Here is a 13,919-nt window from a genome sequence, read left to right on the forward strand (position 1 = left end):
AATTAACTAACTTACATAAAATAAAACAGCAATTTCAATGTATCTTAAAGGAACGAGGACAGTAAGGATTAAGGAACTTGCCATCTACTGGGAAAGTAAGAATAAAAATAGGAAAAAAAATTTAAGTGAGGGCTACATGATGATGTATACAACAAGTTAAAGATATCAACAAAGCCTAAGGTTATAAATGAATGCCTTCTGGATGAATGTTATAAAGTTGTCTTTTTGTTTTTATTTTATGATTTTTATGCACTTATTGAGAGAGAAAGAGAGAGAGAGAACACCTGCACAATCAGGGAAGAGGGACAGGGGAGGGAGAGAATGCCCAGCAGACTCTGTTGGGGTGGGGAAGGGGGCTAGATGCAAGGCTCAACCCCATGACCCGAAGATCATGATCGGAGCTGAAACCAAGAGTGTGATGCCCAACAGACTGAGCCACCCAGGTGCCCCTTGAGTAAGAAATTTTAATTGATCCCTGCCACATGGTAGTCACACTCTTATGCAACATCTCTCTCTCTCCCTCCCTCCCCTTTCTTTCGTGCCTTCTCAGCTTGCTCACTTTGATGAAGAAAGCTAGCATTCTGAAGCAGTCCATGTAGCAAAGAATATATGGGAGTTTACAGCCAACAACTAGCAAAGAACTGAATTCTCTTAGTCATTCCAACCACAAAGAATGGAACCCTGACAATAACCAATCCTGAGGTAGCTTGGAAGAATTTGCCCCAGTAGAACCTAAGATGAGTATGGACCTGGCTGAGAAGTTGATTACAGGCTTGCGAGAGACCCTGAAAGCAGAGGACCCAGGTAAGCCAGACTTGGATTCCTGACCCACAAAAACTATGAAACAAGAAATATGTGTTGTTTAACTCATTGACATTGGGAGTAATTTGTTATGCAGCAGTAAATAGGTAATACAATATGTGCTATTTGTTAAATATAAGAGGAATTCTTATGACATATGATTTAAGAAAGCTTTGTGAAGAAAGCAAATGAGCTAAATCTTAAAGGGGGAATCATATTAGTTACTGTCCAGTTACACTTAGCACATTTTTTCAAGTTTTTATTTCAATTCTAGTTGGTTTACATATAAGGTAAAATTGGTTTTATTTTTATTTTTATTTTTATTTTTTTTATTTTTTTTAAATTTTTTTTTATTTATTTATGATAGTCACAGAGAGAGAAAGAGAGGCAGAGACACAGGCAGAGGGAGAAGCAGGCTCCATGCACCGGGAGCCTGACGTGGGAATCGATCCTGGGTCTCTAGGATCGCGCCCTAGGCCAAAGGCAGGCACCAAACCACTGCGCCACCCAGGGATCCCTAAAATTGGTTTTAGATGTAGAATTTAGTGATTCATCACTTATATAAACAGCCAGTGCCCATTACAACAAGTGCCCTCCTTAGTGCCTATTCCCCATTTACCTGGTCCCCTCCCTACCTTCTCTCCATCAATCCGCAGTTTGTTCTCTGTAGTTAAAGGTCTCTTATGCTTTGCTTCCCTCTCTCTTTTTTTCCCCTTCCCCTATGTTCATCTGTTTTGTTTCTTAAATTCCACATATGAGTAAAATCAGATGGTATTTGTCTTCCTCTAACTGACTTATTTCAAACTTAGCACATTATTTAAATTGCAAGGACTTCTGGAAATAAAAATGGGAAGAGTTAAAAGAAGGTAAACCTGGGTGGTGTGCCTGGGTGGCTTATTAAGTTAAACAGACTCTTGATTTTGACTCAGAGCATGCTCTCAGGGTCTTGGAATCCAGCCCTGCATCTGCTCAGCAAGGAATCTGCTTGTCCCTCTCCCTCTGCTCCTCCCAATGCTCATGCATGCTCTCTCTCTCTCATATAATAAATAAAATTTGAAAAGGTAAGCATTAATCAAAATGAAATAATGATATGGGACTGAGAGAAAGAAAATGAATTGCAAGTGAAAAGACAGAAGAGACATTAGAAATATTTTTAAGGGCAGCCCGGGTGGTTCAGTGGTTTAGCACCGCCTTTGGCCCAAAGCGAGATCCTGGAGCCCCGGGATCAAGTCCCACATCAGGCTCCCTGCATGGAACCTGTTTCTCCCTCTGCCTGTGTCTCTGCCTCTCTCTTTCTGTCTCTCATGAATAAATAAATAAAATCTAAAAAAAAAAGAAAAAGAAATTTTTTTAAGAAATAAGAGAGAAAGAAAGGGGAGGTGGGGTGGAGGGATAGGGGAGCGAGAAAAAGTGTGGGAAGGAAGAGAACATTTTGATATGAATATATTAGCTTCTATATGTATGGATGTTATAGTATTTTATAATTTAGCCATACAATAGATATTTGGATTATTATAAATGGTGGGCAGTTAGTTTATTTGAAATTAAATGTTATTAAACAAGATGTCTGAGATGTATGCATGCATGTGTGTGTGTTTCACAAATGCTGTAGTAGTTATGAAAATGTTAGAGATATTTTACTTCAGAAATCTGGAAAGTTTGAGGAGGAACTCAAAACTATTTGTGAGTGGATCCCCTATATTCCTTTTCACTATCTTGTCTGACAGATATGCACATAAACTCATTTTGTGATTTGTGTAAAGCACCATGATATATTTTCAGACACTGAAAGAATGTCTCCATGTTGGTTATTTGTGGTTAGCAAAGGCAAAGAAGTCAGCTATCTATACACTGGAGTAGTGAACACCAGAAAATCCAGACTCTAGGGATACAAAGGCATGCAGCTTCTGATTAGTTATAAACATCTATATTAATTATCTATGTTCTCCTGCTCAGGTTTTTGTATACTGCTACATAGTTAACAGAAAGATTATTTCTGGTTGGTCAATAACATCTACTCTAAATGGCTGGTACTGGAAAGATCTGTGAATCTTACTAATCTACCTAATTTTGTTAAGCTAGTATATTCAAAGTGTATTTCAAGCAATGATGACTTTTGCCAGTCTTAGGTTTATTGTGCTTTCAGTTACCAGTGCCGTTGTTGAATCAGGGATGTCCACACTAGGCAAAAGGTAAGAGTCACTGGGAGTAGTTATTAATGTAATAATTCCAAGGCCTTTTGTCCAAGTATTCTGATTCTGAAAATTTATGTGGATTTCCAGAATTTGTACACTAAATAATATTTGTAATTAGAAAAGTTTAAGCAACACTTAGGAAAATGATTGGAAGGAAGAATAATGGAAGTTTTCATCAGAAAAATGCGTGCATCGTTTGGCTAAATCCCAGAAATCCAGAACATGAAATATTATAAATAAGAGTAGAAATAATTTTCTAAAATGTTATGTTTTATTGAATTTTGATTTAAAACAAAAGATCATTTAAAAAATGTCATGATCTCTGAATGGAAATCTTTAAAAAACTTATTTTGTTTTCATGGATTGGAAGAACAAATATTGTTAAAATGTCTATACTACCCAAAGCAATATACACGTTTAATGCAATCTCTATCAAAATACCACCAACATTTTTCACAGAGCTAGGACAAAGAATCCTAAAATATATATGGAACCACAAAAGACCCTGAATATCCAAAGCAATCTTGAAAAAGAGAAGCAAAGCAGGAGGCCATCATAATTCTGGACTTCAAGTTAAATTACAAAGCTGTAGAGATCAAGACAGTATGGTACTGGCATAAAAACAGACACATAAATCAATGGAACAGAAGAGAAACCCAGAAAGGAGCACACAACTATATGGTCAACTAAGCTTCAGCAAAGCAGGAAATAATATTCAATGGGAAAAAGACAGTCTCTTCAACAAATAGTGTTGGGAAACTAGACAAATACATGCAAAAGAATGAAACTGGACTATTTCCTACATCATACGCAAAAATAAATTCAAAATGCATGAAAGACCTAAACATGAGACAGGAAACCATTAAAATCCCAGAGGAGAACACAAGCCATAACCTCTTTGACATCGGCCATAGCAACTTCTTACTAGGTATGTCTCCTGAGGTAAGTGAAATAAAAATCAACTATTGGGACTTCATCAAAATAAAAGGCTTCTCAACATCTAAGGAAATAATCAGGAAAACTAAAAGGCATGTATGGAATGAAAGAAGATATTTGCAGATGACATATCTAATAAAAGATTAATATCTAAAACATATAAAGAACTTATAAAACTCAACACTCAAAAAATAAATAATCCAGTTAAAAATGGGCAGGATATATGGGTAGACATTTTTCCAAAGAAGACATATAGATGGTTAACAAACACATGAGAAGATGCTTAATATCATTCATCCTCAGAGAAATACAAATAAAAATTACAGTGTGGTATCACCTCGCACAAAAACAGGTGTTGACAAGGATGTGGAGAAAGGGGAACCCTCTTATACTGTTGGTGGGAATGCAAACTGGTACAGTCACTCTGGAAAAAAGTATGGAGGTTGTTTAAAAAGTTAAAAATAGAGCTACCCTATGATCCAGCAATTGTACCACTAGGTGTTTACCCAAAAGATACAAAAATACTGATTCAAAGGGATACATGCACTATGAAATTTACAGCAACTTTATCAACAATAACCAAACTATGGAGAGAGTCCAAATGTCCATTGACTGATGAATGGATAAGGAAAGTGGTGTGTGTGTGTGTGTGTGTGTGTGTGTGTGTGTGTGTATAAAATGGAATATTACTCAGCCCTAAAAAAGAGTGAAATTTGCCATTTGCAACTATGTGGATGGAGGTAGAGAGTATTATGCTAAGCAAAATAAGTCAGAGGAAGGCAAATACCATATGATTTCATTCATATGTGGAATTTAAAAAACAAAATAAATGAACGTGGGGGTGGAAAAGAGAAGCAAATAAAAAAACAGACTTTTACAAGCTAAGGGTTGCTGGTGGGGAATGAACTAAATGGGTGAGGAGTATTAAGGAGAGCACTGCTTGTGAAAAGCACTGGATGTTGTATGTAAGTGATGAATCACTAAATTCTACTTCTTAAAACAATTTTCCATTGTACGTTAATTAACTAGAATGTAAATAAAAACTTGAAAAAAAAACTGATTAGTGATGGTTGAAGCCTCTGAAGAATTTTTCAATGACTAGAAACAGAAATAAACAAAGAAAACAAAGAATAAGCCAGATTGGAGACCAAAGTATCATCTCCATTTTTGGTAGAAGCTAACATAGAATATGTAATCATGTGGCCTGCTAGCTGGGCACTGACTGAGGGCCGTACCCAATGGGAAGAGCCACCTCTGCTGAAGTAATACAACTAGTGAAAGGTGGATCTGGATATGTCCATATCATTCCCAGTTTGTTCTTTCAAATTTACAAATCAGGATATTCATTGCAACTCCCTAAGGACAAATTGGATTAAGGGACAGGGGACCATGAAGAGCTGTAGGAGCAATCCTTCCTGGGAGAGACCAGGAACAGGGAAAAATAATGTTCCTTTAGAAGTAGACACGTGGAAACCAGTCAATAACCTTATTTAGACTATTAAATTATTTACTTCAGGTGTTTTTTACCATGATTTTTTTCAACTCCTACACTTCTTTCACTAATTATGAAACACTAATTCTAAATTTCAACCAGCCATAAGGACATAATTATACACACAAAGTGAGCATAACTTGTTAATTAAGATAAAATTATGTGACCAGACTAACATCCATCCCTATTATTATCTCAATTATCTAGTCTGACATTGTGTATTATTGCATTTTACATTGTATTAGTCTGTATGGAAGACAGGGTCAAGGAGTCTTTAACAAAAGATTCAGATTCCGTATCTCAAAGAGACAAGGGAATTTAGAAATCATCTTAGTCTGTAGTAGAGGAAACAAAGAGGAGGAAATGATTTACCACCCACAACTCTTTTGGAGCACTGGGAATAAATAGGGAATATAGAGTAGCCCTTTGACAAGGCTTGGGCATAGAACGCAGGGGTAGTTGAACAGTAGGAAGGACTTGAAGCAATGTATTGACGACAGATCACTGGTGTTTGTGACATACTTAGAAATGATTTTTTCATCTTGTAGGATAGTGGCCTTCAAACTTGTTTTTATGAATACTTATTTGTGAGTTTTGAGAATATAACTATAGTTTACATCCACATATTTATAGATATAGATATCAAATTACATATAGTAGTATTGTCAAATTGTTTTCAGTAAAGTTTGAATTTTGGACTTTCTGGTTTCTCAGTCTACACCATATTAGATACAGGAAATTAGAATTAGGAAAGTTAATGAAGACTAATAGGCTAATAACAATGGCTACTTTAAAAAAAACAATGGCTACTTTGTAGATGACATAATATTTGATCGTCATAATATAAATCCTTTGTCAAGAGAACATTCCATTTTAGTCGCTATCTTCTATTTAGAAGTGTATAATACATTTTTGAGGAAATATTGTCAAATGTTTAAATACTAACTTAGGTATTTCAATGAGTAAGCTATCTAAAATACATAATTTTAAGAATATTTTCCTCCATGACAATGTATAAATGATATGTTACTGTCCCTTCTGATTCTTCCTTAGACCTCATTTGAATTATAATTATTTATGACACACTCTTACCTTTGTCTATATATGATACATTTTTATCTAGTTAATTACTTAAAATACTGTAATAAGCACCTCCAAACATAACTAACCAAAATTTAGCTCTTTTCGGGACTCCTGGGTGGCTTAGTGATTAAGCATCTGCCTGTGGCTCAGGGTGTGATTCTGGGGTCCTGGGATCGAGTCAGGCATCAGACTCCCTGCAGGAAGCCTGCTTCTCCCTCTGCCTATGTCTCTGCCTCTCTCTCTGTGGCTCTCATGAATAAATAAATAAAAGCTTAAAGAAAAAAAATTTAGCTCTTTACTAGTTCTGCCGCTGAATAGCTTAACCTTATCATTTAAATGGATAGCTGAATGAAGTTGTTGACTGCTACCAGAATAATTGTCATTATTTAGAAGAAATTTTTCTTTACCTTTTTAGGCAGATAACACTCTCTTAAAAACTGAATTACTCATTGTGACACCTGGGAGGCTCAGTTGGTTAAATGTCCAACTCTTGATTTCAGCTCAGGTCATGATCTCAGGGTTGTGAGATCGAGCCAGCATCAGGCTCCTTGCTGGGTGGGCATGGAGCCTACTTAGGATTCTCTCTCTCCCTGTTCTTCTGCTTCCCCCCAATATCTGTGTGTGTGTTTATGTGTGTGTGCGTGTGCACATGCCTGCGAGCTCTCTCAGTCTCTCACCCTCTCTAAAAAAACCCAAAAAAACAATAAACCTGAACTATTTACCTACTTAATGGCAACATACCTTCTTTAAAACTACTGCCATTCTTTTAAATCAAATGATAATACCATGACAACATTAGAGAATTAAATTTTATATTCACAGAGGTTCATACATAATCACATTGATTACTTATACTTAACACATTATATAATTTTTTTACTAGAATTAAGCCTTCAAATGTAGGATATGAAAAATGATTGAATGAAATATTTCATTAGCTAATGAATTGAAAAGAAATCACCTAACTAGCTTCAAATATTTAGGTTAATAAACCTGGTGATAGATATAAATTTCACTTAGTGTTTTGTCTTTTCAACTAAGCCATCAAATGTTCATGTTTTTTTCTATAGTAATGAAATATCCTTTATTCCCATTTCCTTTTATTGGTAAAGAAGCTAGAAACTGATCAGAGAATAAAGCATTGAAAGGAAAATACAACTTTAAATAATTTGTTCTTTGTAAATTATTATCATCTTTCTCAACTCTCAATTCTTTTGTCCTCACTTTTTAAAAATTTTTTGTGGCCTCAGCAGCAGTTAAATATCAGAACCAATTTTATAATATATGATTTAATATAAACTCACATAAGAACATGCTTTAAGAATAATAAAAAAAATAGTTGTAAAGTGGGTAGTATACCAGATTCATTTAACCTTTCCCTATCCTTCTCACAATGAGTCTGTGTCAGCCAACTCTATGGCCTAACAGAAAATGATTCAACTGATAGAAAGTTAACTTGTAAAAGAAGATGAAGGAAATAGAAATCAATTGCTTATTTTCCGACACTCAGCAGTAACTGCACTTTCAATGTGTAAATTGTGTTTCTAGCAGCAATGTCCACAATAGCCAAACTGTGGAAGGAGCCTCGGTGTCCATCGAAAGATGAATGGATAAAGAAGATGTGGTCTCTGTATACAATGAATATTACTCAGCCATTAGAAACGGCAAATACCCACCATTTGCTTCGACGTGGATAGACCTGGAGGGTATTATGCTGAGTGAAATAAGTCAATCAGAGAAGGACAAACATTATATGGTCTCATTTATTTGGGGAATATAAAAAATAGTGAAAGGAATAAAGGGGAAAGGAGAGAAAATGAGTGGGAAATATCAGAGAGGGAGACAGAACATGAGAGACTGCTAACTCTGGGAAACGAACAAGGGGTGGTGGAAAGGGAGGTGAGTGGGGGGGTGGGGGTGACTGGGTGATGGGCACTGAGGTGGGCACTTGATGGGATGAGCACTGGATGTTATGCTATATGTTGGCAAATTGAACTCCAATAAAAATTTTTTTAAAAAACTGTGTATATAGTAGATAATATTCCAATGAGTATAAATAGATTTTTCAGAGTTTTCTAAGTGTTTATTTTGGTGTAATTCAATAAACTGTTATCTTTCTCAGTCATGAAATACATATTTTAAGCTTAACCAGTATGTAGTAGCACTCACTATATACTAACTGCATAGGCAGACTAAGAAGGAAGAACCAATTTGGCCTTTGTAAGGGCATTGTAAACAATGAGTATAATACTCAAATTGGCTAAAAATGATGAGAACAAAGCCAAGAGAAACAAATGTACAAAATCTCAGGGAAAATAAAAGGCATGCTATATTTGGGAAATTCTGAGAATTTCAGGAAAAGCATTCTGATAGATCTCTGCTAGAAATACAATTTGGTGACTTCAATGACCCTTCTAAATGATCAGTAGAATTGGTTTGACAGCTACTGCAGGAACTAACTATGAAGGCAAATATTTCCTAGAGGTGGATATCACAATATAGAGTATCAGCTGCACCTGCTGCCCTCTCTGGGACTAATTTGAATGATCTCTGGGTAAGACCAACAACAGAATAATGAACATCCGAGATATTGTTAAACAATCATTTCCGACCTCCTGTTACATCTGAACTGGACTATAAAGGAAATGGTCAGGCTCTGTTTGGAGTTCACCATCCTTATGACCTAATAGCCTATCGCTACTGTTTCATGGATGCTAGTAGAAGACATGAGACTCCTGGGTAGGGGTAAAGGACTTTATTACTCATAGCAGCATGAACACCATGTTTGCATTGGTTTTCCTTTTACATCAGTCCAGTGGAGCCAATGCAGAGAGCCCTGATAGATGCTATACCTGCAGTGAGTTGCATTACAGGAGAAAAATACTGAGCACAAAGAATTTACCAACTTAAAGCAAACAGTAAGCAAGCCTGTTATTTGTCCTAAAGGATGACATTACCTCATACCTCAAGGTTGCTTGCTATAAACACAACCCTGAAAAATGGCCCAGGTAAAATGCTGTCAAAATGTCATGCATTCTTGGTATACCTATTAAGGCTTATCGGAGTATGAAAGATCATGGAGGACTGTTTCTTCACAAAAACATAGGTGAAATTGTTGAAGTAAGTCTCCATCTACAAAGTAACTCCATGTAAGACTCTCCTACTTTGGTTCATTTATTCAGTTTGAGGGCAATAAAACATCCCTGGATTCTCAGTGTTTATGTAAAAAATCATCATCTTGAGACATGGAAATATTTTCCTCTTCGCATGCCAGGGGAATTAGATCTGGGGCTATTTGTCTAGTAAATGATTCTGATCTCAAAAGGATAACAAACTTCTCATATTTCCCTTAAGAAGGCCAATGTTTACAGCCTGGAGTAGATTCCTAAGTAAGGCTATAGAGTGCAAAGAAGACTGGAGCATTATCTCCCCAGGTCCTGACATTTTAGAAGTAAGAAAGCCCCTGACACACGGGACTGTCTGGCTCTCAAGACAGATTTTTATTTACATACTGAAGGATTAGAGGCTTTTTCAAAGAAGACCCTTTAAGGGGGGGGACAGGGGAGGGAGAACTGTCCCCATCTCTTATAAGCAGAGAAAAAGCCTTTTTAGTTTGTCTCTCATCTAAGGAGTTTTGGACTAGTTAAGTAGGAAAAAATCCTATCCACTTTCATCTTATTGCCTAAAGTTATGGAAGGGAGTCAGTGCATTTACTATTTACTGTAAGGCAATAGGAAATCTCTCTCTAATCCAGAATATCTCCTGTGAGCATTCAGAATACAATTAATAAAGATAAATGTTAAAAGCCAATATTAGCCAGTTTTCAGCAAACATCTCTTATGCGCCAAAGATAGAGCAGAACTAACAGGAGCATATTCACATGGGATTTATAGTATAGTCAAAACATCCACTAAGCAAAAAATTGCACAATAAATGCACTATTATATATCCTTACAAAGTCTTCAAAAATAAATATAAATCAGGTTGTTAGCAAGATATTGGGGAAAATCCAATTTTGATTGTATGAGACAAGGCTTCTCTTAAAAATTACTTCACAGGCTCCTTCCACAGTTTGGCTATTGTGGAATATTATTCAGCCATTAGAAATGACAAATTCCCACCATTTGCTTCCATGTGGATGGAACTGGAGGGTATTATGCTGAGTGAAATAAGTCAATCGGAGAAGGACAAACATTATATGGTCTCATTCACTTGGGGAATATAAATAATAGTGAAAGGGAATAGAAGGGAAGGGAGAAGAAATGGGTAGGAGATATCAGAAAGGGAGACAGAACATGAAGACTCCTAACTCTGGGAAACGAACAAGGGGTGGTGGAAGGGGAGGAGGGCGGGGGGTGGGGGTGAATGGGTGACAGGCACTGACGGGGGCACTTGACAGGATGAGCACTGGGTGTTATTCTGTATGTTGACAAATTGAACACCAATAAAAAATAAATTTATTATTAAAAAATTACTTCACAGTACTTAATGTATATTGATAAAGATATACATACATTCATTCTTTTCTTTCTCTTTTTGTTTGGCCACTGCTCCTTATCTCAGTGCCTAGGACAAGGCCTTATAAATAGTAGAAAGGTAGGAAATACTTGTCAAATGATGAATAAATAACCAAATGAGAAAAAGTCATTTAGTCGTGTAACCTGATCACTCAAGTGTAGCAGTTAGTAAGGCCAAGAAGGATGGAAAGCATTTTCGATAGAGAAGAAAGCATGTTAAAAACCCCAGTAAAGGAGTAAACAAGCCCTTATTGGCGGCGTTAAGGATCTTACAATTCACTCAAAAGTGATAATAATTAACCCACTTTAACAAAGGTACAACAAGATCCAATTTATATTTTTTGAAAAACTCATACTGGCTGCTGAGTAACAATGGACTTTCTGAAGGCAAGAGGAAGTGGGACACTCCCTTAAGAAATACTCCCTAGAGCCATAGTTGATAGGTGAGGAAGGTGACAGTGGAAAAGGAAATAAGTGAGCAGATTGAAGATAAGACTTACACATAGAATCATCAGGACTTGCTGTGGAGGATCAAGGGAGACGTTGGCATCACCAGTGGTAGGTATGGAAACCAGATGGGAATCCATTAAAATTTGAATGTGAGGTAGTTCCGTGAGCTTGAAAGGACTGTTCAAGGATACGTCCAGCATTAAAATTAAATCCATGGAAAAGAAATATAAGAAGCAATGGAGAGCAAGTTAATCAGCAAAATATTTGCTTATTATTGACTGTAATGTGTGGCTCACTTTGTTGATGCCTTTTAAAGTGCTGGAACTAAATTTCCAGACGAAAATGATTTGCAAGATGGCAGAGGAAGTATTTTAAGGGTAGTTAAGCATAAGGTTCTTGGTGAAATCTTTGGATTATGCCAGAAATATATACAGTTAAATGCGTATGCTGAAATTTTAATTACTAAAAATAAAATCTATAATATCCAAACCAAAAGATAGAGTTAAAAAAAGAGGAAAATGAAAAGAGACAGCTAAGATTCAAGTGACTTAGAAGCTTTCAAGTCTAAATGGGAAGACAATTTTGCATGAACAGGAAAATGGTATACAGGAAAATGAGAAAATGAGACAAGGTCAGAAGATTTGAAAGCATAATCTGCTACGTCAAGAGCAATAAGTACCAATTTTAATTATTAAACAGTTCCCTTAAAATGCAATCAATTAATTGAAAAACATTAAATTAAGATATTGTGTTCTAATATATGTAAAATCTACTAATTTCTGACCACTGGCTTTTAATGGAATGGGAATAAAAAACAGTGTACAAGTTGGGATTTTGTTTTTAGGAAGGCATTCCTATCACAACTGAAAGGAAAAGCTGTGCCTGCAGGATGAAAGAAAAGAGTGATGTTTGCTTTCTTAGCTTTCAAGAGGAAGACAAAGAAAGATCTTGAGAGTGAAAGGGAGAGACTTGGCAACCTCTGAACAAGAAATACTCCTGCTCTACTGCTCTCACTCCCAGGCCCAGCATGAGAGGAACTTATAACCTTGGTAGATAGATTTGCTCTAATTGTAAAATAGATACCTGTGAAGGTACAGTAGGAACATAAAGAACACACAAGTCATGGAAGAGGGTGTTGTCAAAATTACTACCACACTCTGAAGTGTACAAAGCCTCTGTACCTTCGTCTTGACATATTTTCACTCATTCCTTCACCGAGTTATGAGTCCCAAATTTTTTTCAAGCTCATGTCACACTTGAGCCTCCTTACTTTAAATGATAATGACCAAGTAGTTAATAATTATATTGTGATTTATATTATATTCAAATTAATTTATAATTTAACACAATCCCAAGAAGCAAATTGGTGTATATATGATGTCCATTTTGCACATGAGAAAGCTTTGAACAGGAGGCATAAGATGGCCCTCTTGTGTTTATGTCTTGGGAGGGGAAAATAAATTGGGGGCAAGTCCTCGATTCCCTAAGTTCAAGTTTGGTTTTTCTTCTGTTAAAACAAGGTACATGTTAGATAGTATCATTTAATAAGGTTGGTTTTGTTAACTGATTTATAAAATAAAGGACTTAGAGCATGATTACATGGTATGGTTTTAAATTAATAAAACCACACTATGAAGAATAGATTTGACTTAAAATCAATACATATGGGATGCCTGGGTGGCTCAGCAGTTGAGCGTCTGCCTTTGGCTCAGGGTGTGATCCCAGGGTCCTGGGATGGAGTCCCATAGCGGGCTCCCTGCAGGGAGCCTGCTTCTGCCTATGTGTCTCCCTCTCCCTCTGTGTCTCTCATGAATAAATGAATAGAATCTTTAAAAGAAAAATGAAATAAAATTAATACATAAGGATATGTGCATTAATTAAAATATTTTAACAATAAACATGAATAAGAGCTGAGGGAGTGAAGTCAGCAGATGGAGACAATTAGTCTTAGAAGCCTGGTTATTTCTAAGGATACTAAATCTTACAATTGGGTAGAGTACTGCTAGTAAAACGAAAGATTTCTTTTTTGGCCTCTGCTTTGTGTAGCTTGGTTCTTAACTCCCTCAAAACATGGATGAATGTGTAAAACAGAGGAGTGGTGGAAACAGCAACTGCTGTTGAATAATCCAGGGCCTGGACTATTCAGGTTACCTAAGCTTTAGGCATCTGCTGACCTGTCCCTCCTTTGCCTCTCAAGGGTTTACAGGAGAGTGGGTAACCTTACTCAGTTTTCCTCCTATGGGTCAAGTTACTAAGGATATTTGAAAGCAGGACTAATTTTTCACAAACTCTCTAGAGTAGTGATTTGCAAACCTGAATGTAGCAGCAGAACCCATACCCCACCCATGAGCTATATGACAATATATGGATAGTTCTCATTTCTTGATTTTTTGATTCTGTACTGCTTGGGTGTGCTTTGGGCATCTGCATTTCTTTAAAAACCCT

General features: G+C 36.4%; 1 long non-coding RNA gene across 1 annotated transcript in view; it reads left to right on the top strand.

Annotated features, from left to right (window-relative positions):
* The first annotated feature begins 570 nt into the window (after window positions 1-570).
* Window positions 571-13,919, top strand: part of LOC111097760 — a 79,068-nt gene continuing 65,719 nt past the window's right edge. The window contains exon 1 of the long non-coding RNA XR_005366022.1: window positions 571-804. This is a non-coding gene — a long non-coding RNA (uncharacterized LOC111097760). The remainder of the gene's footprint in view (window positions 805-13,919) is intronic.

The sequence above is a fragment of the Canis lupus genome, chromosome 10 (genome assembly GCF_011100685.1).
Source record: "Canis lupus familiaris isolate Mischka breed German Shepherd chromosome 10, alternate assembly UU_Cfam_GSD_1.0, whole genome shotgun sequence".
Classification (NCBI taxonomy): Eukaryota; Metazoa; Chordata; class Mammalia; order Carnivora; family Canidae; genus Canis; species Canis lupus.